The sequence below is a fragment of the Octopus bimaculoides genome, chromosome 4 (genome assembly GCF_046866305.1).
Source record: "Octopus bimaculoides isolate indiv1 chromosome 4, ASM4686630v1, whole genome shotgun sequence".
NCBI classification, from domain to species: Eukaryota; Metazoa; Mollusca; class Cephalopoda; order Octopoda; family Octopodidae; genus Octopus; species Octopus bimaculoides.
Window position 1 is genome coordinate 44,918,234 of NC_142931.1, and position 15,785 is coordinate 44,934,018.

Below are 15,785 nucleotides of genomic sequence, written 5' to 3' on the forward strand. Positions count from 1 at the left end.
TACTACTACTACTACTACTACTACTACTACTACTACTACTACTGCCGCTGCTGCTAATGCTGCGACTGCTAATACTACCTCTGTTGCTACTACTATACTAGTACTACTACCACTACTACTACTACTACTACTACTACTACTACTGTTGCTGATGCTGCTACTGCTGCTGTTGCTATTACCTCTGTTGCTACTACTACCACTACTACTGCTGCTGCTGTTACTTCTGTCGCTACTACTACTACTACTACTACTACTACTACTACTACTACTACTACTACCACTGCTGCTGCTGTTGCTGCTTCTATTACTACAACTACTGCTGCTACCTCTACTTCTACTGCTGCTACTACTGCTGCTGCTGCTACTGCAATTACTACAACTGTTGTTGCTGCTTCTACTACCACTATTACTGCTGCTGCGGCTACTTCTGCTGCTACCACAGTCTCTACTACCATTCGAAAATATACTGCAACTACTACTACTACTAAGACTAACCTTAGAACTACTGCCTCTACTGCTCCAGTTGCAGCTCCTACTACTACTACTACTACTGTTGCAGCTACCACTATAACTGCTACGACTACTGCTGCTGCTTCTACTACTACTACTACTACTACTACTACTGCTGCTGCTGCTGCTGCTGCTGCTGCTGTTGCTGGTGCTGCAACTACTACCACCTCTACTACTGCTGCTGCTGCTGCTGCTACTACTACTACTACTACTACTACTACTACTACTACTACTACTACTACTGCCACCATTACTACTACTACTACTACTACTACTACTACTACTACTACTACTACTACTACTACTACTACTAGGCAAGGAAGCGTTATTGATTAATTACGCTGGAAACTAGAACAATCGCAAGTATTTATTCTCAAAGTAGATTAATCCCAGCATCTATATCAATTCGCTTGAGTTCCATCCGTGTTATCTTAGAGAGGATTATCTTTTGAGTTCACATGAATCTCTTATGCCACCACATCCATCGCTCTCCATCTCAAGTTATTACCATCATCATCATCATCACCATCATCGTCGTCGTTGTCGTCGCGTCGTCATCTTCCTCCTCATCAGCAGCAGAATTGAATCCTTTTCCACATCATCATATCACCGTGGTCGCCATCATCACCATCACCATCGTCATAGACGCCATCATCATCATAGTCATCATAGTCATCGTCGTCGTCGTCGTTGTCATTGTCGTTGCTGCTACCATAATCAGAAGCTTCACTGCCACCAACACAACCATCACCATCACCATCGCCATCACCATCATCATCGTGAGCGTCTTTGTTGTCATCATCATTTTGTCATCATCACCAGCCTCATCAGTTATTAGAAGTAACATGCACTTTCATTCCACATTCAGACTTTCCCGTTATTTTAAAACGCTTGTATGCACATTGATGGTTCTAGTAGCCTGCACCCCAACACAGTCACAAACAAACACATACACAATACCCACACAATAGACATACAAATATATATATATATATACATCGTGGCACTCCGTCGGTTACGACGACGAAGGTTCCAGCCTGCTCGTGAAGTTAATGTGCAAGTGGCTGAGCACTCTACAGACACGTGTACCCTTAACGTCGTTCTCGGGAAGATTCAACGTGACACAGTGTGTAACAAGTCTGACCCTTTGAAATACAGGTACAACAGAAACAGGAAGTAAGAGTGAGAGAAAGTTGTGGTGAAAGAATACGGCAGGGTTTGCCCCTCCCACTCCGCCGAAGCCTCGTGGAGATTCAATGTTCTTAGACAGATAGTTGATCTCCGTCGTTGCTTAATCAACTGAACTACTTGTTCATTAAATTACCGTGTAACTTTGTTTTCCTCAGACACGTGTACTCTTACTGTAATCCTCGAGAAGATGCAGAGTGTATCAATGCTTTATTTTAATATTTTAGTTAGTAAAATGCAGCGAGCTGACAGAGTAATTACTGCGCCGGATAGAATATTTTGCATCATTTCTTCTGGCTTTTTAAAGTTTTTTAGTTCAAACGCTGCTGAGGTCGACTTTGCTTTTCATTCTCTTGGTATCGTTAAAATAAGTACCAGTTGAGCACTCTAGTCGGCGTAATCGACATACTCTTCTTTCAAAATTGCTAATCTCGTGCGGAAATGAAATAAATTTTAGTCAGCAGGGAAAACAGTACCGATGTCTCTGTACAGATGTCTCCCAGATGATTAGCTGGGAAAGTGTCATCCTCAAACTGGGGACAAAGCCTACATGCTGGCAACATAGTGGCATCCGAGGAAGTTACCCCAGGTCCCAGATGGAGGAGTTAAACCGAGCGGTGAATTAAGTTTCCTAACCACGAGTAGGTCATGGTTAGACTTTTCAAAATGACTTGACCCACATGCACTAAATGAAACCAAAATCTTCGATGTTTTACTTGCCACACACCTGATTCTAGAACAAACCACAAGCATTTGGTATCATTGTCCGTCGTTTGAGATGTTATCATCGCCTGCTTGTTTCCTGATCCCGATCTTCTGAGTTTTCATGTCATCAATAGGTGTTCGTCAATAATATTGAGGTGACAGAAGTAACAGACGGAACATCAGTTTAAATGCCATACAGTAAAGAGTTTCGTCCGGCTGTTTAAATACTACCGGGACTGGCGAGAAAATATAATACCAATCATATGCTGACAAACTCAGTCTCTGCCTTACCTGTCCCATAAAAATTATAGATAAGTTTAAAGCAAAGTATAAATATCAAAACTTCTTTCTTCTTTCCATTGACAAATTATTGAAGGAGCTGCCCTTGAGATTTATTTAATCTAAAAGATACTTTTAAGTATTGAGTTGTTTGCTCTACATTTTTTTCTCCTTTACTACCTTCAATTCCCTATAAATTGATTTATTACACCGGAACAAGTCCATGTACGTACAGGAGAGAAGTACTGTCTATCTAATTGAGCCACACTATATTACTGGTACTTACTGCACTGACTGTAAAACTGAAATGCGAAATGAATCAGGCAAAATTTGAACTCCAGATATAAATTTGACAAGGCCATTTTGTTTAGCACGCCACCGAATCTTCCATACCACCATTATTTTCTTTCGTTGCAGATCTGATTCCTATATGTCAATTTCTAACTTTAGCACATTACAAGTTACAGTAGAAGAAGGCTATGACTGATATATTTAAGCCATATGCTCTCTACCCTTTGCTAGAAAAACAAGAGTAAACCTGTTTAAAAACTCCAACCACGACAGCGGGTGGGTTGATGCGTCACATTGCGATTATAAATGTTGTGTGCATCGGTATGTATCAGCGTTTTCACTTAGGTGTGTGTTAGACAAAAGTCGGCATGGAGAACTTCATGCATATTATGAACGGTGACAGTAAGGATGATCAACATCTGTTTGTGTTTTGCCTCACAGCCTTCCCTAGTATATGTTCTTTTGTATTTGGTAGACGATGCACTATATACCAGTTCAGGTTACACAATTAAGAGAACAAGGGAAAATCTACACAAACTTATTCTACTCAAAACAAATTTTTTCTATAGTTTGTTCAGTAACAATACTTGCTTTGTTTTTTTTTTTGTTTTTTTTTTTGTTTTTCTTAAAGTCAAAACGATGATAAATGTTTCCTAGGCCAAGTTCTGTCCTCAGATAACTGGTGTTGTTACTAATGACTCATACGCTGTTCGTGATACCGTGTCTTTCATCATTATTTGTGTCCTGTAAGTGACTGCTATTTTTTTGCTATTCTCAGAAAAATGACAAAGAACTTTCGCCCGTCCTTTAAGTTGACTATTGCTTCATTAATTATCAGTGAACGGTTCAAGTTTTCTTTCCAACAAAGACGAAAACAATTCTGGCCAAATCTAGAACACACTGTAGAGAAACTGTTAATTAAAGACAGAGCAAAAATATGAATCATTTTAATTCACTCCCGTCTTATTAAAAAAAAAACAAAAAAAAAACAGGTGAAGGAGCCTCTACACGATCACTTAATCTGATTGAAACAGAATCGAAATCTCCCATAAATGGCATCTTACCTTTTCGAAAAGTGAAGGGTATGTTGGTTAAAGCAACTTTAGAAAATGTTTGAAATTGGCAGGATAACACAGTCAGAACACTTTTGAATATATGTGTGCTAAATAAGACTGACTTTGAGTTCTACAGCAAAAAGAGCAACACGTGTCAGCGTCATAAATTCCTATATTCCTTCATAAGAAGTAAATAGGAATTATTCTTCATTAATGGGTGCCATCATTTAAGAAATTTTAAAGAAAATGCAAGAAAAGCAGAGTAAAAATTAAAAATATTTGTAGCAACTAAATTTCAAAATGTCTTTCTAATTAAAATCTTGCCCGTAGTAGCTTAAACAAGGTTTACCACGGGATCTTCTTCTTCTTATTCTTCTTCTTCTTCTTCTTCTTCTTATTATTATTATTATTATTATTATTATTATTATTATTATTATTATTATTATTCCAGTTTAACCGCATGAAGTAGCCCCCAGGTTAAATGAAAAAAAGAAAAGAAAGAAAAAGAAGAAATTTCACAGTAATATAACAGTATGACAGACATAACGAGACTACGAAATATGGCGGAAAATACAATTTTCGGCGGGAGAAAAGAAGAAGAAAAAAAAATGAAATGAAGTCTCTAACTTAATTTAGGTTATGCATAAAAAAAAATACAAAAAAAAAATGCAAGAATCAATACACGTTTTTTATGTACTTTTCTTTTTTGTCAGTAAATTTGTTCGGATTGGCGGATAAGAGCGATGACGTTTGTGGAGTTGGTTGTTTGTCTTTTTTTTTATAGGTGGGTGGGGCTTCTTCCATTAAAGTTGGATACATCAGCAGCGTTTTAGACAGACTCAGTAGACAAAAGTCGATATGACGTAGAATACCTGGAAGCATAAAAAGTTTCTTAGGTACATTAATAATAATAACAATAATAATAATAATAATAATAATAATAATAATAATAATAATGATAATAATAACAACAACAACAAAAATAATAATAATAATAATAATAATAATAATAATAATAATAATAATAATAATAATAACAAGAAGAAGAAGAAGAAGAAGAAGAAGAAGAAGAAGAAGAAGAAGAAGAAGAAGAAGAAGAAGAAGAAGAAGAAGAAGAAGAAGAAGAAGAAGAAGAAGAAGAAGAAGAATTTGCTGTCTAAAAATGTTTTGCTGGTTAATGCTGAGCTGAGTTTTCTCTGGGTGGTGGTAAATTAGGACTGCACACCAGGCAATAATCGTATAAAGTATGGAGTGGTGAAGAAGAGTGTTCTCCGAGCGAATTTTAATAGCTACAACAGTAACAACTACGACAGCAATATTGATGATATTACAAATGGTTGAAGTAAAAACGGTATAATGATACCATCACCACCACCACCACCACCACCACCACCACCATCATCATCATCATCATCATCATTATTATGATCAGTGCCAAAATTACCACAGTACATGTAGCAACGATAATCAATCAAGCTAAAGTACCGCTAACTCCATCAAGTACTGCGACAAAAGACAAGTAGTAACAAGAATGTCAGCTATATCACTACCATAACCAACCTTTTTTTTCTGATTAAGGCACAAGGCAAGTAAATTTGAAGGGAAGGGTTAAATTGATAACATCGACTCCAGTAGTTGACTAGTACTATATTTTTTCGATACCGGATGGCTGAAAAGCAAAGTTGACCTTGACAAGGTTCGAAACTAAAGTGCAAAGTAACGGAACAGGTACTACAAGGTACTTCTTTTCTGAAGTTCTAATGATTCTACCAATCACCCTATCACTAAAAAATAATAACTCTAATGAATGCAAGAAAGCAAACATGTGATCTTTTATGTGGACGACTTACAAGTTAGAAATAGCTGCAAAATTTCTTTTGCATCCACTGTCATAAAAATAAAGAACGCAATGATCATATGATTTTGGATACACTGTATCTAAAATGAAATCGAGACGGTACAGATAGAATTTTTTTTTATCATAGAACTACTTGACCAAAGACATGTTGTTGGCACTCCGTCGCTTACGACGTCGAGGGTTCCAGTTGATCCGATCAACGGAACAGCCTGCTCATGAAATTAACGTGCAAGTGGCTGAGCACTCCACAGACACGTGTACCCTTAACGTAGTTCTCGGGGATATTCAGCGTGACACAGTGTGACAAGGCTGACCCTTTGAATTACAGGCACAACAGAAACAGGAAGTAAGAGTGAGAGAAAGTTGTGGTGAAAGAGTACAGCAGGGTTCGCCACCATCCCCTGCCGGAACCTCGTGGTGCTTTAGGTGTTTTCGCTCAATAAACACTCACAACGCCCGGTCTGGGAATCGAAACCGCAATCCTATGACCGGGAGTCCGCTGCCCTAACCACTGGGCCATTGCGCCTCCACCTGACCAAAGACAACAACACTAATAGTTGTTTCCAATATGAGTACACGGCCTGATATTTGAGAGAGTGGTTTTATCAATACCATAGGTGACAGTACTTGATTGTTACCATTTGTCCGGTGTATAAGGCGAATTTTTCAGACTAAAATTCACAGTTACAAAAGGTAGGCTGGCTTATACACCAAGACGACTTTGGAGGACGAAAAATTCCATGTGAAATGCAGCAGATTTTGAAAAGATAGTGACGATGTTTGAATGTTTACACAACATGTTTCGACTTGTATGCCGGAAAATGCAGTACTTCATTTTATCGACCTCGAAAGAATGATGGGCAAAGTTGAACTGGTGAGATTTTAGTCCAGAACATAAAGTACCGGGAGTTAAACTGCACGGACATTCTATTGAAGCTAATGGTGTCACTTCTACACAATAGTTTTATCTGTATTTTAACGGCGTCGAGGAAGTCCTAATCTCTATGGCAGTGGGTGTCAAATTACATTCAGCATAGTGTATTAATTACGTCCACATCTTTATTTAACTTCAGTTAAAGACAAAAGGCATAGCGGCATAGCCCTCCTCAAATCACCCCCAATTGTCTTTGAACATTTTTTTTTTTTAAGAACATTGCTGAGATCATAGATAAGCTCAATCAGGTATAACCTACTCAGTTAAGATATGGTAACGTCCAAAAAGGAAAATTCTGTTTTCCCTATTCAGCCACTTTTGTGATATGATCAACGTTCTGTTAAATCAGACTCTACATAGAGACTCTGATTAACATCGTCATCATCATCATCCTGATCATCATGATGGTCATCATGATCATGATCATGATCATCGTCGACCTTGTCGCCAAGAACAACATCAACAACAGTAACAACAGCAGCAACATCAACAACAACCGCAGTCAGTACTTGACTTGTAATCGTTTGAGGGAGGATGAAGGGCAAAGTGGATCTCGGGACATAAATAAATGCTAGAAAGTAATTTAAGGTATTTTGAAAAATACAATGAAATACAGTACAGGGGGGAAATATGAAGTAGAAAACGGCCCACAATATGCCTGATAACATGCCTAGCTCCATTACAATTAACTGAAATCTAATCAGTGAACCAGAGATGGGGATATCAGCAGTATGGCTGAGGGAAAATTACGTCATTGTGGTGGGGTGTTCTATCTTACAAAATGTAAATTAGGTGGAGAGTTAACATATGAAATTGTGTGATTTAAAGAACTTCGATTAACTGAGACTATTTGTGTAATTAACGGACAAAACTCCCTGGGGTTTATTTAATTGGCAAAGACTCATGAAGGCGGTGCACCAGTATGATTTCAGTTCAACGACTAAATCAGTAAAAGTGTGAGTACGCCTATGTGCGTGCATGTGTGTGGATATTATTATATATATTATGTATATATACATACATACATACATAACTTCATACATACATGTATACGTAAGAAACAAAATATACAAATCTGCACGTATACATACATGCATACATACATACATACATACAGACATACATATATATATACATACATATATACATACATACATACATACATACATACAGACAGACATACATATATACATACATATATACATACATATATACATACATACATACATACATACATACATACATACATACATACATACGTACATGTATACATGCAAAAATACCCTGTTGTTAATGTAAGAATTCCAATAAAGCAGCCTTAGATCAAGGTTAGAAAATGGCTCTTTTTCTATTGGCAAGAAATTTTGAAATAAACCTGAATAATGACATACATATATACATACATATATACATACATACATACATACATACATACATGCATACATGCATACATACATACATGCATGCATACATACATACACACACACACACACACACACACATACATACATACATACATACATACATACATGTAATCATGCATGTATGCATACATGGATATCAAAAGCAAAACATATTCAGTTAAAGAATAAAAGTGAACTGTTTGCTGAGTCCTATATAATTTTTGATAGCTTTAATATAGAGATGGAATTTCAGCTATTAATGTGTGCGCATGCGTGTGCATGTGTGTGTGTGTGTGTGTGTGTGAGAGAGAGAGAGAGAGAGAGAGAGAGAGTTTCCATATATGTTTCTGGAATATTTTGTTTGTATAAGCGCTTTATATGTACCTTTACAGCCGTATGTACACGCAAGTCTGTGTCTGTGTTTGTGTATGTCCGCTTGTGTGTTCGTGTGTACAACTGTGCCTGTGTTATATCAGAATAGTGATCCAGTTCACAGAAAAATCAACGTCTAGAAAGGTTGGTGTCTGGGAATAAGGCTGATGATCGGCTTGCTAATGAAGTTAGCGGTCAGACGATCACGAGTACAACGGCTCAACGAACGGCTTGAGGAAGCGAACTGATGCGTATAACAAAGATGATGGCTTTAGAGAGGTCACTGTAGCAAGGTAACGGCCTTCAGTTCTGGACGGCCAATGAAATGTATGCAACAGTCAATCAATTGCACAATCTATCAATCGATTGATTAATTGACCGACTGATGCGAAAAATGAGAGAGAAATATATGCAGACAAAGCGTACACACACACGCACGCACGCATACGCGTGCGCACACACACATGCACACACAGATCGGTAGGTGAGTATATAGGAAAGTAAAGCATAAGACAGTTATACAGATAGATAGATAGATAGATAGATAGATAGATAGATAGATAGATAGATAGACAGACAAACAGATGGACAGACAGAGAGAGAGAGAAATGGGAAGAGGATTCAATCACAAGGGAATTAAGGAGACGGGATTTATAGATGGTGGGAGATATAGATTGAGTGATAGAGGCAGAAGAGTAGATAGCAAGCTAGTTATATGGCTAACAAGCTTGATAGATTGACGGATTAAAGAGTAGAATCGATCGAGGGAGAAAAAGAGAGAGGGGGGGAGAAAAAGGAGGAGGAGGAGGAGGAAGAGGAGGAAATGAAGAAAGGGAGGAGGGGAAGTTATAGAAAAGAATGAAAGACGGAGAATAATATAAGAACAAAGGAACACCAAGAAAATGCGAATTAAAGGAAGTCAAAGAGTAAAAAAAAATCAATAAAATTTACGTATGCAAAGTGTGAGTGAGTTTTGCGTGTATGTACATATACATACATATATATACACACAGACATATATACATTCATACAGAGACACGTGCACATACATGCACACGGACCTCTCTCTCTCTCTTTCCCTTCTCAAACATACACACATATACACAAAATATGGGAGCTTCGTTCACGGGTGATCTAAACGATTAGGTACGCTAGGTAGGTGCTGTAACGGATTACCAAGGCTCCAAGGTTATAGCCGAAACGGTAGTTATGGAGCCATTGCAGATTTCCGATATAGCGGATATATAATTGTTAAAGAGGACAACAAACGTTAAGGCAAGGTAAACATCTCAATTCATAGAGATTATTATTACAGCACTTACCTAGCGTACCTAATCGTTTAAATCACCTGTGAACTAAACCCCCATATTTTGTATAAATTGCTGCATAGAGCACTCAATATAGGCACTACTCAATATGGGCAAACAATTCCTCGGTATCTCACTCAAGGATATACCCATTCCATCTCAAAAACCTTTTCTCCTAGCATTACTTAACGAAACAAATTATCTTAACCGAAGAATAAAATGGAAGGGCTATTTCAAAATTACTGCAGACCCTAATGACCACCTCGAGAACCCAGTTTCCACAAAAACTGTTCGCCGGGAACTGCACAAAGCTGGATTTCACGGGAGGGCTGCAATCAGAAAACCACTACTATCAAAAACAAACGTTGCAAAGCGTTTAGAATAGAGTAAAAACCTACAGAATTGGTCTCTAGAGCAGTGGAAGAATGTTATTTTCTTGGACGAGTCATCTTTTACTTTATTTCCGACCACTGGCCAAGTATACGTGTGGATACAGCCAAAAAAAGCATTTGACTCATACTACCTACTTCCAACTGTTAAATATGGAGGAGGATCTGTGATGATCTGGGGGGCTATATCTTGGAAATCCGCCGACCCAATGGTTTCCCTTCGTGGCAGAATTAATAGGCAAGACTATTTAAGCATTTTATCTGATCAAATTCATCCTATGGTTGCGGAACTGTTACCGGAGGGAAACACAATCTTTCAGGATGATAATACAATAATTCACACAACTAAAGTTGTTACTGAATGGCACGAGGAACATTCTAGTGAAGTTGAACATTTTATCTGACCACCACAGTCCCCAGATCTCAATATTATTCAGCATTTATGGTGCATTTTAGAAAAACAAGCAAGAAGTCGATATCCTTCACCATCATCACTACAAGAACTGGAGACTGCTTTAGCTGAAGAATAGACAAAAATTCCTTTGGAAACAATTCAAACTTTGTACGAATCCATACCACGTAGAATTCAAGCTGTCGTACCCCGTATTAAAATAAATTTGTTTGAGATTTTAAGGTGTTTCCATGATTTTATCCAACCCCTGTATATATATACAGAGTATCCCAAAAGCTACTGGTGGGTTTCAATTTCTAATAACTCTCTTAACTTTACAAATAAATCCTTGAACTTTTGATACAATATAAAGGACATAATGGAAATTAATATGCACAAGTCAGATTTTGCAACACCACTACATCACATATAAAAAAATGACATCGCTTAAATGGTAGCCATTTTCGGTTTCGGACGCTTGTGCTCTTTCCAAACCTTGCATCATAACACTCAAAAGTTTCAGACCCCACTTCTCTGATTTCTCTATTGATGTTCTCTTTCAGTTACACCAGGGTCTCTGGTTTGTTGACGTAAACCCTCCCTTTGAAATATCCCCAAAAGAAAAATTTCGGGCTAGTCAAGTTGACATTGCTGTAGCGTAGATTATTCTCTCTCTCCAAAGCACTGCTGTAGCAATTGCATTGTTTCTCTTGCGCTATGAGCAGTTGCATCATCTTGCTGGGACCATGTGTGAGGTCTACTCTGAATGGCCGGGCGCAGAAAGGTCTCAGTCATGGATACCTAAAAGAGAGGGTTTACGTCAACAAACCGGAGAATCTGGTGCAACTGAAAGAGAACATCAATAGAGAAAACAGAGAAGTCAGGTCTGAAACTGTGGAGGGTGTTATGGTGCCAGTTTTGGAAAGAGTACAGGCGTGCGAAGCCAAAAATGGCTACCATTTAAGCGATGTCATTTTTCATATGTGATGTAGTGGTGTTATAAACCTTGACGCGTGCATATCAATTTCCATTATGTCCTTTATATTGTATCAAAATTTCATGCATTTATTTATAAAGTTAAGGAAGTTATTAAAAATTGAAACCCATCAGTGACTTTTGGGACACCCTGTATATACTATCATTAAGATTCGCATAGTCACCCCTGGCAGTAGCGTATCGCTACATATATGCAATGTAGATGTGTGCAGGATAAACTAATCTTCTTGACGTTGTGAGCTAATATTGACCGTGTCTTTTAAATAAACTGAAGCGATAACACAGTGTTTTAAAGACATAAAAATTATGACAAAGGTTATGATCATATGTTAATATGTAGCAATAAGATGATTCCAAATCCGACCATGGTATCCTCAGACTTAACATTACTACATGCTATCTTGGGCAATATTAACAGAGTCCACACTTTTGAAACCATTCGAGCCTGAGTTACAGATTCAGGAGGACTTCTTCCTTTCTTCTTATCAATGCTGGGGGCAAGATGATGAGTCACAACAATGTCTTCTCTTCTGAGTAAAATGTAAATAATAAAAACATAAATAAGTAAGCTACTTCCTCTCAGCAAAGAGGGTTGACTCAATAAATCCTGACTCTGGCTTTAGAGAATGTTCAAACTAATCTCTTGTCGACTCGTTCTCGCTCGTTGCTCACTGAGAGCCTGGTGATTCAATTACGTGCCCTATTTTCACACTGAAGCTAGCAATAAACATATGATCGTAAACACCGTGTCAACCAACTTTGCACCACAATGAAAAGATATCGGGTTTATCCTGAATATGTGTTTGTGTGTGTGTGAGTGAAGTAAAACTATACTTTGATAGTTCAGTCCATGCTATACTTTCAATAACTTGTTAGTTTATTCATAATTCGTGCGTTACATCATACGAAAACACCAGCCATTTCCTCAGGCACCAGACTTTTGATAGAATAAAAATCGAATAAAAATATATATTGAGCTAAGGGAAATAATATTAGTCAATCAATGGTACGAATTTAAGTAAATCCAGTAACAAGTTAGGTAGTGAATGGCGAGGCGAAAGAAAATTAATTAAACGTTTCCTTTCAGTTGAAGGAAGAGAACAAGAACTTAGCGGTCATTGCTATTATACTGAAGTGAGTTGGTTAAGCTTTCATATCAAATGAGCGTGAATAGAAAATGACATTAAGTTCGCATAAACCAGTTTTACAGTTTTTTCAATGTGTCTTATTCACTACACAGAGATTTTCGTGCAAATAAGTATTTGCTTTATAATATGAACGAATGTTAAGGCAAAATACTTAGCGGCATTTCGTCCGTCTTCACATTCTGAGTTCAAATTACGTCGAGGCCGATTTTTCCTTTTAAACTTTTCGTGTCGATAAGATAAGTGCCAGTTGGACACTACTGGGCTTGGTGTAATCGACTTACTGACTACCTCGATCTCGCTGGCCAACATCTAAAGGGTCTCCTTTACCTGTGTATCTAACACGAAAAGTATATTAGTTAACACTGATAAAACACGGGAAGAGGCAGATTGCTCTTGCAGGGCGTACAATGACTGTCCAGTGGAAGGCAAATGCGAGACCGAAGGAGTCATTTATGAAGCTGTGATGACACCCAGGCCTAGTTATCTCAGTAATAGCAGCAACAGATTATCCAACGACATCGACGGCATCGGAAGCAACGACAGCAGCAGAAACACCAGCACTGATACCAACGACCCTATTACAAGCACTACAGCCGGAGATGATCACCAGCAGCACCAGCAGCACCAGTGACAACAATCACATCCCCAGGCCCGGAGCCAACCGGCGATGCACCAGTAATGTGGTCACAGTCAACACCCAAGCCTGGAAATACATCGGATCTGCCGGTACGGCATTCAATCGACGCTTGTACAACCACGGGTCTTTAATCAGGGTCCCTGAAAGACGATTCGTCACATCCTTGGCCAGCCATGTGTTGTTCCTCAAAGATCAATAGACATACGATATCAAGTGGAAGATCTTAGAACGGCCGGGCTCCTACATCAACGGGAGTGGGCGCTGCGAGCTCTGCATAGCTGAGCGAACTAGGATACATAAAGACTCCCTAAAACCTGGGTCACTGAATACTCAAGAAATCGTCTTCACTTGTATCCATTTCAAGCGCTACCTGTTGCAATCATGGGATTCCCTGATCACTTAGTAAGCTCGGAAGTGTCCTTACGATCCATTAGAAAGATAGCTATCAAATAGCTGGTCTATGGGAGGTAACCTGTCCTCACTTTCTAGCCCTTTTTTTCTGATGATCTTTTGACTATTGACCGTAACAATTTTTTCACCTCCGAGAGGTGAAGAGTTAATTTTGTCCTCAGCCTAGAGTCTGATGAGTTATCCATGAAGCTACGGCTTTCGAGGATGCTAAACCAATGGTCACTCTATGACCAGACATTAACTGTTTTTACTTTAATATATATATATATATATATATATATATATATATATATATATATATATACACACACATATAGTATGTCTGTCTGTATGTATGTATCCATGTATAGATTGATTTCAAATTTTAGCACAAGGCTAGCAATTGGAAGGAAATGTCGATCACATCGACCCAGTGTTCAACTGGTACTTATTTTATCGACCCCGAAAGGACGAAAGGCGAAGTTGACGTCGGTGGAATTTGAACTCAGAACGTTGGACGGACGAAATGCTGCCAAGCATTTTTCGTGGCGTGATAACGTTTCTGCCAGCTCGCAGCCTATACATATATATTAAAGGCGGAGAAGTATAATGCCTGTATTTACCTTTCAATCTATATAAACCAATAGCAGTAATTTAATTTAAATTTATATTCTTATATAGAACTATTAAACAGTGTAGAAGTCAGTAGTCTGTTGTGCTTTGCCTCACGCTGTTTATATTCTATTCAAGTATTCTATTCATTTGGTTTCCAGGTTATGCACTTTTCGTCTATTTATACTAAAATTTATCTTCATGCTATACCTTCAGGTATTTTTATGTTTCATAGACATCAAACTCATTCATTTCTTCTTTATCTCCTTGCAGTCATTGCGTTCATTCTTTTAGCCATGATCATGATTTTATTCTTCTGTAACTATCTCTAGGGTGTTTGATCTTACTAAATTTTGTTTCCATGTTTTATTTTATTTATTCCTGAACTTTTCGACGATTGAGGCTAGTAATACAGTGTGTTTTCTTTCTTTTGTGAGTAGCTTGAATTCATTCTTATTGAATATGTCACTTCTTAATATTAATATGCCTCGCCTAAATATTTAACCTCTACAGTTTTTGCTTGTCAGATTCACTCTCAAGCTGTCTATCTTTCTTGTCATTGACCTCTGTAGTACTTCCACTTTCATAATGAGTTGCTTCGTATGGGGAGACCACAGTGGGCAACATTATTTAAGGTGGAGAAGGGTAAAAGTAGAGTAGAGAAGGATGATGGTGTGAGCATCTCTAGACTTCGTCTCTATCCAACCACCGTGCAAAATGCTTGCTATTGCTGAAAAGAATCCATTTATCATCATACGTAACAATGCGATGCAAAAATGTTCCACTTTTATGCCGTGACAGCAAAGAACAGCAAGTTTCAAGACGACGTGTCATTTGATGTTCGTTCAGTTCGTGTATTACTAACTTGCCCAGCTTCTTTATCTTGCCGATTTGCTTCAGATGGTCCAATACAGTTGGAATCGAAACATCAAACCTTGCTGCTAATTCACGCGCAGTTTGAGATGTACCCGCTTCCACTATAGTTTCCAGCTCATCGTTATCCACCATGGTCACAGATCTACTACGGTGTTGATTTACAAGAGAAAACTCACAGTATAATCAGACACCGTGATTTGCATTTCGAAAAGTGATGATGTAACTCTTCAATATTGTAAAACAGAGAATTGTCAGGATAAAACATTAGCGTTAATGACTGTCAAACTTAGTGCATAAAAAAATCGGACGTTTCATTTCTTAATGACCTGATATATTACGCTGTTAGGCGCGGATATTATAAAGAATTAGTATTTAAAAGGCACATAATCAAATGTAGTAACAATCAACATACTTTAAGCAGGATGCATAAATACCTGCATGCAG